The sequence below is a fragment of the Lycium barbarum genome, chromosome 2, assembly GCF_019175385.1.
Source record: "Lycium barbarum isolate Lr01 chromosome 2, ASM1917538v2, whole genome shotgun sequence".
Taxonomy (NCBI): domain Eukaryota; kingdom Viridiplantae; phylum Streptophyta; class Magnoliopsida; order Solanales; family Solanaceae; genus Lycium; species Lycium barbarum.
In genome coordinates this window covers 21,780,037-21,793,145 of record NC_083338.1, presented here as the reverse complement: position 1 = coordinate 21,793,145, position 13,109 = coordinate 21,780,037, and the positions used below count along the sequence as shown (strand labels likewise).

The 13,109-nt window shown below is 37.7% G+C and overlaps 1 pseudogene; it reads left to right on the top strand.

Annotated features, from left to right (window-relative positions):
- LOC132626343 (DNA polymerase eta-like) overlaps nt 1–11,196 on the top strand; it is a 39,740-nt pseudogene extending 28,544 nt beyond the window's left edge.
- Nucleotides 11,197–13,109: the final 1,913 nt, after the last annotated feature.

Here is a 13,109-nt window from a genome sequence, read left to right as displayed (position 1 = left end):
GCTTGGAGGAAAGCTTGGAACTTCTTTGCAAATTGACTTAGGTGTGAACACTGTTGGGGATCTGCTCCAGTTTTCAGAAGAAAAGCTACCAGACTATTATGGAGTGAATACTGGGTTATAATCTATTCTCAGTCTTAGATGTGTTGTTAGTCTTTGTAAATCTTTGTCCGTCTCTCATTGGCAATGTTGGGGATGACTCGTCTTAGGAAAAAAGTCCACTAGTTGAATTACTACAACTGTGAATTAAAAAAAGAAAGAAACTAAGGAATTTGATGACCAATTCGTCTCAAGATAGCTGAACTCACTATACTTTAGTAATATTCTTATAATTTAAGTGGAATTATTTATTTATATGGTCTTATAGGGTGTTCGGGTCTTAAAAGCTGGTCAAACTAGCTGTTAAATCAAAAAGTAATTGAAAGCTAGTTGGGTCAGTTTTTAAGCTAACCCAAATACCCTCTTAGATTGTTCTCTCTCTCTTCTAATGGAATAACTCAATAAAGTTTACCAAAAAAACTCAATAAAGTTAAACAGGAAATACAACTATACTTTTTTGGAATGGTAAAGATAAAATGAAACACGGCTGTACTGATAACCTTGCTTTTGCGTTTTCCCAATTAAATCCATCATTATTTCTGTTACTTCTTCTTCTGTTCTGTTCCTGAGCTGATATATGCGCCTACTTCAGTTTTATAATTTTGATTCTTTTTCTTAAATTGTTTGATGTGTGTAGAAAACGGGTAGGACACTCGTGATCAGATTGGTCAAGTATGTTTTGTCCTGAAAATAGTTCTTATTTCTTCAATAAGGTACTTCTTATATCTTGATAAAAGCTAGTGAAGTTGATTGAAAATCATACTGCAAATGTCATTTCTCGATAACCTTATTCAGTCATCGAAATTAAAATTATTGAGAGACCAGATATTTGGATGTTTAATAAGATAGAAAAATGATAGAGTAATACATTAAGTCCCGTTTAAAATTCTATGGCAAGTCAAAGAAATTGATTCTACCACTAACAAGTTGAACAGGCTTGATATTAAATATTAATAACATGCACACCAATAGAAAAGAGTTGTACAAGAGGTTAGTTTTTCTGTAAGCATTTGACGTTAGTTGAAATTATATATTACTCGCTCCATCCCAATGAGGATGCCTCTATTATTATTTGTAGAGTCAAACTACTTTTTTTAATATAATTTTTCTAACATCTTAAAAACATTTCTTAACGATAAAAATCATAATACATAGGTTTTTATACTTTTTTGCAAAAATATTAAGAAATGAATGGTTTTTATGTAGTTCTTTTGATATATGTATATTTTTTAAAATTATGGTCTAGCTTATTACATATGGTGAATGACACTTTTCTTTGAACCTGCCATTCTTTTTGAATGGAGGAGTACCAAATAATAAGTCTCGTGTGACCTAAAATAACTATAAATCAATTTTGTATTCAATTATAAGATTCCAACAATGTGAACTAAAATATTTAGTTTACGATTGATCAACTTAGATTTCCCCTTACAATTGGTTGACTAAAATTTGAAGTGTCCAATGACAACAGGTTTTGGTCTTCTGATTTAATTCTTTTGCTGTTAGTCTTATCAGATAACCCTCTGTAACCTACTGACTTTGTTATGCTTAACTTGCACAGTTCCTGGTTATGGAATATAGCAAGGGGCATTAATGGGGAAGAGGTCAAGGGACGCCTTCTTCCCAACAGTCATGGTTCAGGAAAGACGTTTCCTGGACCTTGAGCTCTTAAAACTGTTGCTTCTGTAAGTTTTATTCAAACTGAACACCTATCTTCTGCATGATCACTGATCTATCTTACTCTTATCAGTTAGAAATAACTTATCTAGGGAAAAATTAGAAGCAATGATGTTCTGATTTTTACATACTTTATTTGTTTATATTATATCGGAGTTTCGTTTTGAGTTACTAAATGTTTCCCTTCTACTCTATTCCTTTTCCAGGTTGAAAAGTGGCTTAGTGAACTATGTGAAGAACTTAGTGAGCGTCTTCAGTCTGATTTAGAACAGAATAAGCGCATTGCACATACTCTTACTCTACATGCTCACGCATACAAGGTTGGCTTTTCTTGTCATATCTCCAGCACGATGACATGACTATTTGCAAGTCCCTTATGTAAGCAATTTAGAGTTTCCTGAACTTGCATACTTAAATCTGTGCTATCGTGCAGTCAAATGATGCAGATTCGTTCAAGAAATTTCCATCAAAATCATGTCCATTAAGGTACGGGACTTCCAAGATTAAGGAAGATGCCCTAAGCCTGTTTCAAGCAGGATTGCGTGAATATCTTGGCCTGTACAATGTGAAGACTTCCGGAAATCAAAACAGTGGGTGGGGAATAACTGGTCTTTCTGTTTCAGCCAGTAAAATAGTAGCTATACAATCAGTAAGTTCTAAGTTGCTTGTAACTATAATGTATTTCATTCATCCTTTACTATTCACATATATCCAATGTTTACATCTCCATGGACTATTTTTCCCGTCTGAAACAGTATAAGCCTCTGAGATGTTAAACCCGACAAACAAATGGAAGCTAATTGCGATGGTTTTGGTTTGTCTCAAGAAGATATATGAGAAAGGGATTGCACAGCTACTTAATACTTGATATGATAAATCCCTTTTCTTGATTGCCTCTTTCAGGTTGCAGTTTGGATATAATCAATAATGCCTTAACTTCTTATTACAGCTTATTCTGTGATGCTTTTCTTTCTCTAATTGATTGTCCTGAACTCCGCGATTCCATTCAAATTGGATTAACTTGTTGATCACATTTTTGCTACTTGTCTTATAGGTTCTTAACTGGTCTCTGCTTCAAAAAGTGATACGAATCGATTTGGGGAAAACACCAAATCAATCACAAAAACGCGGAATTAAAGATAACAAGAAATTGGGGATGAGAATTGAAGAAAAGGGATGAGAAATAGAGGGATAGAAACTAGACCCTAATGATAATGAATCTATGGACAAACCTAAGTTTATGAAACCTAGACCCTTCCAATCGGATTCAATCAATAGAACCTAAGCTATTTGAAATCAAGGCAAGAGAAATTCAATTGAAATCCACAAATGAACAACCCTTCGTGAAATCAATGGAATTAAAGGTTCAAAGACCAACAATGGAATCCACCATTAAAGCTACTAAACTAAACAGTCTATCTCCAAAGGAGTTTCTCAATTCATCATTCAACATCATCAGAGTAATGAAATGTCTAAATCTAGTATTTATACTCCTAGACTAAAGAAGACTAAGTTATTACAAAAATGCCATTAATGAGGCAAGGGCCTTGTTTGGCTAGTCTTCTTAGTGTAGTCTTCAATTCAAGGATTGACCTTCAATGGCCAAACACGTCCCTCCTTGCATAGATGACCCTCTAATCAACCTTGCATGCATGGCCTTCTTGCAAGCATAACCCTTCTTGCGCCAAGTCGCCACTTGCACAAATAGCCCTTTGCGCAAATAGCCACCTCGAGCTCTAAATCTCCCAACCAAGCAATCTCCCAAACCTTGTAGGATTCCACCTCTATGAAGCTCGTAGAGACTTGGCTCTCATCAATGATCATCATCAAGTGTGTAGTGTGGAAATACACACTTGAGACCCTTTGAAACGCTCCAAATGTGGTGAATAAACTCCAATGAAGATCATAGACTCTAAGTTGAGCTCCACCACGAATCATAGGCTCTATAAATGCACTCGAGCCAATGAGAATCATATCAAAAAGCAATTATTTTTGAGTTAATAAACTTGGTCAAATGAGTTTCCAGCATAATGGCAGTGTTGTTGTTGCTGAAAAAAATCCTATCGCGGTGTATATGCCTCATAGAGTTTTTTTTTTTTGCTTTTCAAATCTGGATTACGTTTATGACTGCTGATAACATTACGGTGGTTACTTTGTTGAAAGTGAATATGAAACTCTATTCTAACTCGAAGCAGCCTTTTATATTTTCCATATATATTCTATTTTTGTTGTTTATTTCCCAGTTTGAATATGTTCAGATCTTTGAAGCAGCTATGGGGTGAAATTGCACTATTATTAAAACATAACCTTGAAAGAATGAATATTCATGCAATGAGTTATATCTTCTGTGCTAGAAGTTCCTTTAAGGTGAACTGTATTACATGTACTGGCTGAGTTACCTATAAATGTTGTTGTGCGGAAGCAAAGATAAACAAAAAGATAATCTTGGATTAAAGCCTATGAGGATCAAATAAACAAGAGGAAGTGCCATGAAATCTATTTATGGTGAATTAGAATCCAAAAGAAACGTCCAAATGACCTAAGGAGTTTACTTAGTTCAAGCTTATTTGAAGAGGAAAGGATGAAAAACTTAGTTTCTTTGTTGCTAAATAAGGTAGTTTAAGTGGGTCAAGTGCAGCTGAGTGGTGCTACTAATGAAGAAGACAACAACAACATACCCAGTGAAATCCCACAAAGTGGGGTCTGGGGAGGGTAAAATGTACGCAGACCTTATCTCTACCAAGGTAGAGAGGCTGTTTCCGGTAGACCCTCGGCATAGGAACAAGCAATTCAAAGCCAGATGATAAAGGAATAACGAACAATCATGAAAACAGAGTAATACAATAGTCAAAGTAGAAGAAATAACAAATAGTAACAGAAATCGACGAGCAAGAAACTACAAGAGTAATACTACGACTACTAGCATAGAAGGATAAGTGTGACATACTCAACTACCTACTAATCTTCTACTCTAATCCGTGCCTCCAAAACCCGCTATCTAATGTCATGTCCTCGGTAAGCTGGGACTGCGCCAAGTCCTGTCTAATCACCTCTCCCCAGTACTGTTTCGGTCTACCTCTACCTTTCCTGAAACCTTCCATAGCCAACCTCTCACACTTCCTTACTGGGGCATCCAGACATCTCTTCTTCACATGTTCGAACCACCTCAATCCCACTTCCTGCACCTTGTCCTCCACCGATGCCACTTCTACCTTGTTCCAAATATCATCATTTCTAATCCTATCCCTCCTAGTATGGCCACCCATCCATCGCAACATCCTCATTTCCGCTACTTTAATCTTCTGAACGTGATAATTCTTGACTGGCCAACACTCTGCCCCATAACATAGTTGGTCTAATCACCACTTTGTAGAACTTGCCTTTAAGTTTCGGTGGCACCTTCTTGTCACATAAGACTCCTGATGCTAGTCTCCACTTCATTCACCCTGCACTAATACGATGTGTGACATCATCATCAATCTCCCCATTTCCTTGAATAATAGACCTAAGATAATTGAAACTTCCTTTCTTTTGGATGGCCTGGGTACCGAGCTTCAACTCGACTCCAACATCGGACGTCTCGCCACTAAACTTGCACTCCAAGTACTCGGTCTTGGTGTGAGTCAACTTGAACCCTTTAGACTTCAGGATTTGTCTCCAAACTCCAGCTTAGCATTAACTCCGTTGCGAGTCTCGTCAATCAGAACTATGTCGTCCACAAATAACCTACACCATGGCACTTGACCTTGGATTTGCCGCGTCAATCCATCCATCACCAAAGCAAATAAAAACGGGCTAAGAGCTGATCCCTTGTGCAACCCCATCAAAACTGGAAAGTGCTCCGAGTCCCCTCCCACTGTTCGAACCCTTGTCTGGGCACCTTCATACATGTCCTTGATTGCCCAAATTTACCCCACAGGAACGTCTCTACGCTCCAAACATGTCCAAAGAACCTCCCTTGGCACTTTGTCGTATGACTTTTCTAGGTCAATGAACACCATTTGCAAGTCCCGCTTCCTCTCCCTATACTGCTCCACTAGTCTCTTTACAAGATGGATTGCTTCTGTAGTTGAGCGCCCCGGCATGAATCCGAATTGATTCTCGAAAATAGACACGCCTTTCCTCACCCTCATCTCCACAACTCTCTCCCAAACTTTCATAGTGTGGCTTAGCAGTTTGATACCCCTATAGTTATTGCAACTCTGAATATCACCCTTATTCTTGTACAACGGAATCATCGTACTCCCTCTCCATTCTTCGGGCATCCTCACCGTCTTAAAAATGACATTAAACAGCCCAGTCAGCCACTCCAAACTTGCCCTGCCTGCGCTCTTCCAAAATTCCCCCGGAATCTCATCTGGCCATGTCACTCTTCCGCTGCGCATCCTACGAGCCTAACCCTTAACCTCCTCAACCTTTATACACCTATAATACCCAAAATCGCGGTGCTTCTCGGAGTGCTCCAACTCTCCCAACACTATATCTCTGTCTCCTTCTTCGTTCAAGAGTTTATGGAAGTATGACTGGCATCTTCGTCTAATGAGAGCTTCATCCACCAGTACTTTGCCGTCCTCGTCCTTGATGCACTTCACTTGATCTAGGTCACGTGCCCTCCCTCTCCCTCTTGGCTAGTCTGTACAACTTCTTATCCCCGCCGGTTGTTCCAATTTTTCTCTTTCGCCGGTTGTTTCTGCCTCTAGTTATTTGACAGTTCAGTTAAGAAAGCTTGGACCCATGAAAGTGAATCAGATAAACAATTTCTTGAAATGTCTTACGACACCCCAAATCTTGCTTAAGTTTTCCTGTTGTTTAGCTTTAACTGAGATTTCTTTTTCATTACATTTCTTGGTTGGTGTAGTACTTCTTGCAAATGCTTAGTGTAATGGTATTAAATTCTGCTAGTTAAATCTTTTGGCAGGGTACACGATCTATTATGAATTATTTTCATAACCAAGAGGATACCTGCCCTCAAGTTAAACTATCCGGCGAAAAGCTTATCCAAGATGCTCCGCTTTTGTCACCTTCAGGTTGTATGCCGTGATGCTAGTTATTACCTTTATTTGTCTGTTGGCCTTCTTTTTTTAATTGATTACCTTTTGGAACTGAAATTTACAAGAGAACTGTCTAGGAAGTGGAGGTCATGCGACATTGCGGTCAACGGAGCCATGGATAGCACATTGTGAGGAAGATACAGAGACTAAACATTCCTTGCCACTGGACAGGCAGGAAGAGGACAAGGAGATGAATAAAGAAAAGGTCTGATGTCATTCTTATTTATTTGAATCTGTGTTGGTTTAATACAAGAACATCATCCATACAACATAATGTTTCCAAATCCTGATTCAGACATAATCCATTTTATGCTATAATAAATTACTTAATAGACCTGGTCTTTCAACATTCAGTGATACAGTGATATGCATGCTTTCTGTATTTTCCATTTTGATGGTCTTCTATGGTGCAACACAGTTACAATCTAGGGTCATCTTGACCAGGGCTTTGTTTTTTTTTTTTTTTTGGCCATCTGAGCAGCTGCCAGATAAAGAGACTTCGATATGCTCTTCACCAGGTACTTCTTCCTATTCGTTCTAATAGCTAAAATTTCGGTAAATATTTCCTTATCTTTTGCTTCTTCCCCGTTTTGGTTTTACTATTACTTTTCAATGCTACTTTAGATGCTGAAGTGTATCGGGGATGGGAGAAAGATCAGACTGAATCAAGCGGAGACTATCTTACTGAAAAGATTAGAGATACTTTAGAGTCGGAGGAAGGGAAGAAGTCAAACAAAGGAAAGGTTCCAAAATCCATTCTGTTATTTCATTGGTATAAGTACTTATCTCATGGATCCTAGCTGTGTATTGACTGTATTTCCAGTTTCTCCTTACCCATTTAGCTTTCTTTAAATGCGTAGGCTTTTTTTATTCCCCATTGTCCTTTTCATTGACCTAGAAAAAGCATACGACAAAGTGCCGAGAGAGGTTCTATGGAGATGCTTGGAGGCTAGAGGTGTACCTGTGGCGTACATTAGGGTGATCAAGGGCATGTATGATGGGGCCAAGACCAGGGTAAGGACTTTGGGAGGAGACTCAGAGCACTTCCCAGTGGTGATGGGGTTGCATCAGGGATCAACTCTTAGCCCATTTTTTCTCCTTGGTGATCGATGGATTGACGCGGCAAATTCAAGGTGAGGTGCCATGGTGTATGTTATTTGCAGATGACATAGTCCTGATTGGCGAGTCTCGCAGCGAGGTTAACGCTAAGCTGGAGGTTTGGAGACAAACTCTGGAGTCTAAAGGGTTCAAGTTGAGTAGGACCAAGACAAAGTACTTGGAGTGCAAGTTCAGTGATAAAGTACATGAGGCTGACGTGGAAGTGAAGCTTGACACCCAGGTCATACAGAAGAAAGATAGTTTCAAGTATCTTGGGTCTATTATACAAGGAAATGGGGAGATTGATGATGACGTCACACATCGTATTGGTGCAGGATGGATGAAATGGAGGCTTGCCTCTGGAGTGTTGTGTGACAAGAAGGTGCCACCGAAACTTAAAGGCAAGTTCTACAAAGTGGTGGTTAGACCAACTATGTTGTATGGGGCGGAGTGTTGGCCACTCAAGAAATCTCATGTTCAGAAGATGAAAGTGGCGGAAATGAGAATGTTGCGATGGATGTGTGGGCACACTAGGAGTGATAGGATTAGGAATGAAGTCATCCGAGACAAGGTTGGAATAGCCTCAGTGGAAGACAAGATGCGGGAAGCGAGGCTGAGATGGTTTGGGCATGTGATGCGGAGAGATGAAAATGCCCCAGTGCGGAGGTGCGAGAGGTTGGCCAGTGATGGCTTCAGAAGAGGTAGAGGTAGGCCGAAGAAGTATTGGGGGGAAGTGATTAGACAGGACATGGCACATTTCCTGCTTACGGAGGACATGACCTTAGATAGGAGGGTATGGAGGACTCATATTAGGGTAGAAGGATAGTAGGTAGTCGCGTTTATCCTCCCTTGAGGGTAGTTATGTTGTTGTATAGTTCCTTGTCTCTTGATTTCTGCGAGTATCTGTTGGTTTATAATGACTTATTTACCTTCATTGTTTTCATTTTCATAATTATTTATAGCAGTTAATTCTCCTTTTACCATGACTTTCTTGCTTTGTTATTCCTTGCTTTCATATTGTTTTCGATACGCTTGAGCATATCTAACCTTTTGTCTTGTCTTGTCTTTCTTTCTCTCCTCTCTTGAGCCGAGGGTCTTTCGGAAACAGCCGCCCTACCTTTCAAGGTGAGGGTTAGGTCTGCGTACGCTCTACCCTCCCCAGACCCCACATAGTGAGATTATACTGGGCTTGTTGTTGTTGTATTGTCCTTTTCAATATTGTTGCTCTTTTACTTTTTGTATGAACTGTGCATTTTTCTATTCCATGACTTTACGATGACAGATTGTTTGAGTAGTCAGATTTAGGTTTCCTCTCTGCACTTTCCTTGTTCAAGTATGTTTTACTTTACTGTAGTATATATGTCGTAGTAAAGCTTATTACTTGGGTACTAAGATTTAGGTTTTTTAATTATTTATACCTTCAACAATATGTATGAAGGAGAAGACTCAATATGCAACTGCCTAAGAACATCTAATAGATTTATCTTCATGAGGTTGATAGATCTCTTTTGGTTGATAGAGATCATATTTCTATAATCTAAACATTAGGTCAAGTTAGAAATTTCTATAATCTAAACATTAGGTCAAGTTAGAGAACATAAGCATCAGAATGTTTATCAAAGAGATCTTACTTTATCAAAAAAGGTTATCAAACAGATCTTTCCTCTCCTTCTATACCTTGCTATGCAAATGCTTCACATATAAAAAGAGGTCATATAAGGTATGCACACCTTTGCTGCACTGGAAAGAAGTCATCAATGATCTCAGCCACTGAATCAGTGGTATCAGTTTCACCTATACCCCTTTCAGATTGTGAGGCACCATGTTTGGAGTTGATGCCTCAAAATTGTCTTGGAGTAAATGTCCAGCATACAAATATTGATAAGTAATCTTTGTTTTGATTGCTTCAGAAAACTGTTTTTAAGCTTCTTTTGCTATTGCTATATCAGGGAATGTTGACAATCTCACGATATTTTCAAAGTCAACATTCTGGGACTCTCTTAACAGGAGATCATGCTAGCACTAGTAAGCTAAGCGAATCATCCTGCTTGTCAGGTAACAGATTCACCAGCTAGTGTGATCTTTTTCCGTTCTCTTTCCATTTTACTCTCCCCTGTCGTTTTACATGATCGTGTTCTCGTGTTTGGCTTAACATGGTGTTTAAGATGTTATTTGACTTAGTGGTAGTGGTAGAATATATTCAAGTAATAGTCGAATAATTAGCATATCACACCAAATATTAAATCTGAATAATTAAATGAATTTGAAGCTTTAAGAGTTGTACTCCCTCAGTTCAAATTATGACACTTTTTGGACGTCGTTCCATTTTATACGTCTTTCACATTTTTGAATTCAAATAATTAAATTATTTAACTTTTGAACTTTGGTGTGATGTTTCTGTATCAAACGAACTTTTCAACCATTACTTCATTATTACCATCACTAAGTTAATGTAAAACTCAACCTAATATCTTAAAATTCGTTCAATCAAATACCATCATATAAGATGAAATGGAGAAAATATCAGATAAATACTATTTGTGAAATGTAGTCAAAACATTGTGGGACGTCCTAAAATGGAAAAGGATGTCAGATATATCTAGAGCAGGGAGTATTAGGCCTCTTACTTGTATTTATATTTGTGCAGACCGTCAAAGTGAACTACTTCAACAAAATTCACTTGCAAGAGGTGAGTCTAGCGTCGATGCTCGTCTTTGTAGCCAGAATAAACTGAAAAGGCCTTCCTGGAGTTATGACATTGATGAGATTGACCAGGATGTGTTGAACGAGTTACCACAACAAATTCAAGAAGAGGTACAGGCATGGCTCAGGCCTCAGAAGCGATCTAATACAGTGAAAAGGGATTTGGGTATTACTCGTTATTTCTTACCTGCAAAGGATAAATAGATGCCAACAAACCTTTCCTGTGATAGGTGGATGATGTCGGAGGCCAATCTGGAGCTCAATGCCCAGATTTAACTGAATCCTACTGAATCATGAGGCCATCTTAACAAGTTGGTTAGTTAACGATTGCTGTGAGTAAACTTATAGGTATCCTATTGTTGTTTTAATATCCTTTAGTTGTTGGGATTGCCAAGCACAGAGGTCACTGCTTCAAGCGATCAGCATGAAGAAGCAGCTGATCTGGTATCACTGTGTCTAATGTTATTCATAGCATGATATTTGTGTGTGTATTAGGTTAGTATTGGCCGTGTTTTAAGGATGTGCATGTATATTCTTGAAAAGAATAAATGTAAATATATTATTATGTCAATTACCACGCTTAGGCAAACTTGCTTTCTACTATCTTCTATTCTGGGAAATGCGGGATGCTCGCTTTAAACATCAGCATCTAAGTTTTAGCTCGTCTGGCTAATAATTAGTTGTTAAAAGAAAACAAAGGACCAATGCAGGAGCAATAACAAAAAGTAGCCATGTGATGTTAAAATTTACTTTAAAAGAAAAATCTGCTTATTCGTATCCTCGATTGCATTTGTTAAAAGTTGTTCCTTTTATTGGCTAACTACTTTGAAAAATAAGAAGGATCGAGTTCTTTTCAAAGTAGTGAGATGTTCAATGCTGAAAAACTAGTGAGATGTTTACTCGACGGGATAGGCTCAGGACGGTTGTCATTTGACATCTGAGTCGTTGGAGGAATAAGATTATGCAACGAACTGGATTGTACAACTTGATGCCAAAGTAAATTTTAGAAAATGGGTAAGAGTAAGCTTATTTACAGAAATAGCCTCAAACTCTAGTAATGTTCATTTAATACTGATGTCAAAGTAACTCTTAGAGGATTGGCAAGATAAAAATTTAGACGAATTTGCCAACTCCTTTACACGAGTACCCCCACCAGTACTAGTAATCCTCATACCCTGTTTATAATATTAAAATTGAAATCCTAAATTACGTTGGGCACGCATTTGGACCTTATTACGTTAAAGGCTTATGAGCAGAAACTCAAAGAAATAGATTGTGAGTATACACGTCTCTCTAGAGTTGGAAATGGGAAAAATAAATGAAAAAAAGAAAGAAGCACGCTCGAGCAAAGGACAACAGAGCACATGAGAAAGGTGATTTCTTGCGTATTAGAGATTCAGTCTCCTTTGCCACACATGAGCAGAGGCATTTAGAAGAATATCAAACTCCTCCTAGATCTCCACAAGAAAATAATTGATTTCTGGTTTTCATAATCTAATGCTTCTTAGCACATTAAGGGGTTATTTGGTCTGCGGGATGAGGATAATAATCTCGAGATAAATTGCTGGATTATTTTTTCCCGTATTTGGTTGTAGATATCCCAATACTTGTGATATCCTTGTTTATCCCATCCCGCTTACCAAACGATTCCCAAGTATTGGCATACATGTACGCTTAAATCAATAAAAAATGTCCGTTATTATAGGATGTTATTTTATAAGTATGTATTTCCATGATGTCGTTTATTTCGACATAATCGGGGAACAAATTAGTTGATCAAAACCAATTCAGAATAATGTTGAGTACATGAAAGACTCTGAGAGACTTGTCGATGTAAACCTAGTTACTAAAATGTTCCACAATCGTATCACATTCATTTAATCTTTTTATGTAATTATAATCTTTCTCCACGGGCGTTATACAATAGAATATTAATGGTAAAATATCAATTTCTTTTCACTTTCTTGAAACTTTGGCAAGTTATGAAAATATTACATAGATAAAAATCTAGACCTTCCAGTTTCAATTTTATTCCAAGAGTTCGATCCTATAGTAGTAATTTATTAATATTAAGTTCTGCGGTCGAAACAGGTAATCTATTAAGTTGCAACCTCAAAAATATTAATCTATTAAGTTGCAACCTCAAAAATATTAGGAAATGAAAAGTTAATCGCCTTTAAATTAAGGTTAAATGATGATAATTTCAAATTGACTAATGGCAATTGCGTGTTTTCTTCTTTTGGTATAATTAGTTTTTGATACAACTATCTATATCCGACCTAGATATGGCTATTAATTTAGAATTGCGCAGAAGTGTTCCTATCAAAGGTATCCTAGTTTCAGATAACTTTCCACAAACATGTACTCTTTTAGCATCACACGATAAAAGACTGTTAAGCAATATATAGCATAAGTGCATAAAAATAGTTAGTTTTTGAAGTCTTGAGAAAAATCGAATCATTGCCTGAAAAGTTATACCAAATC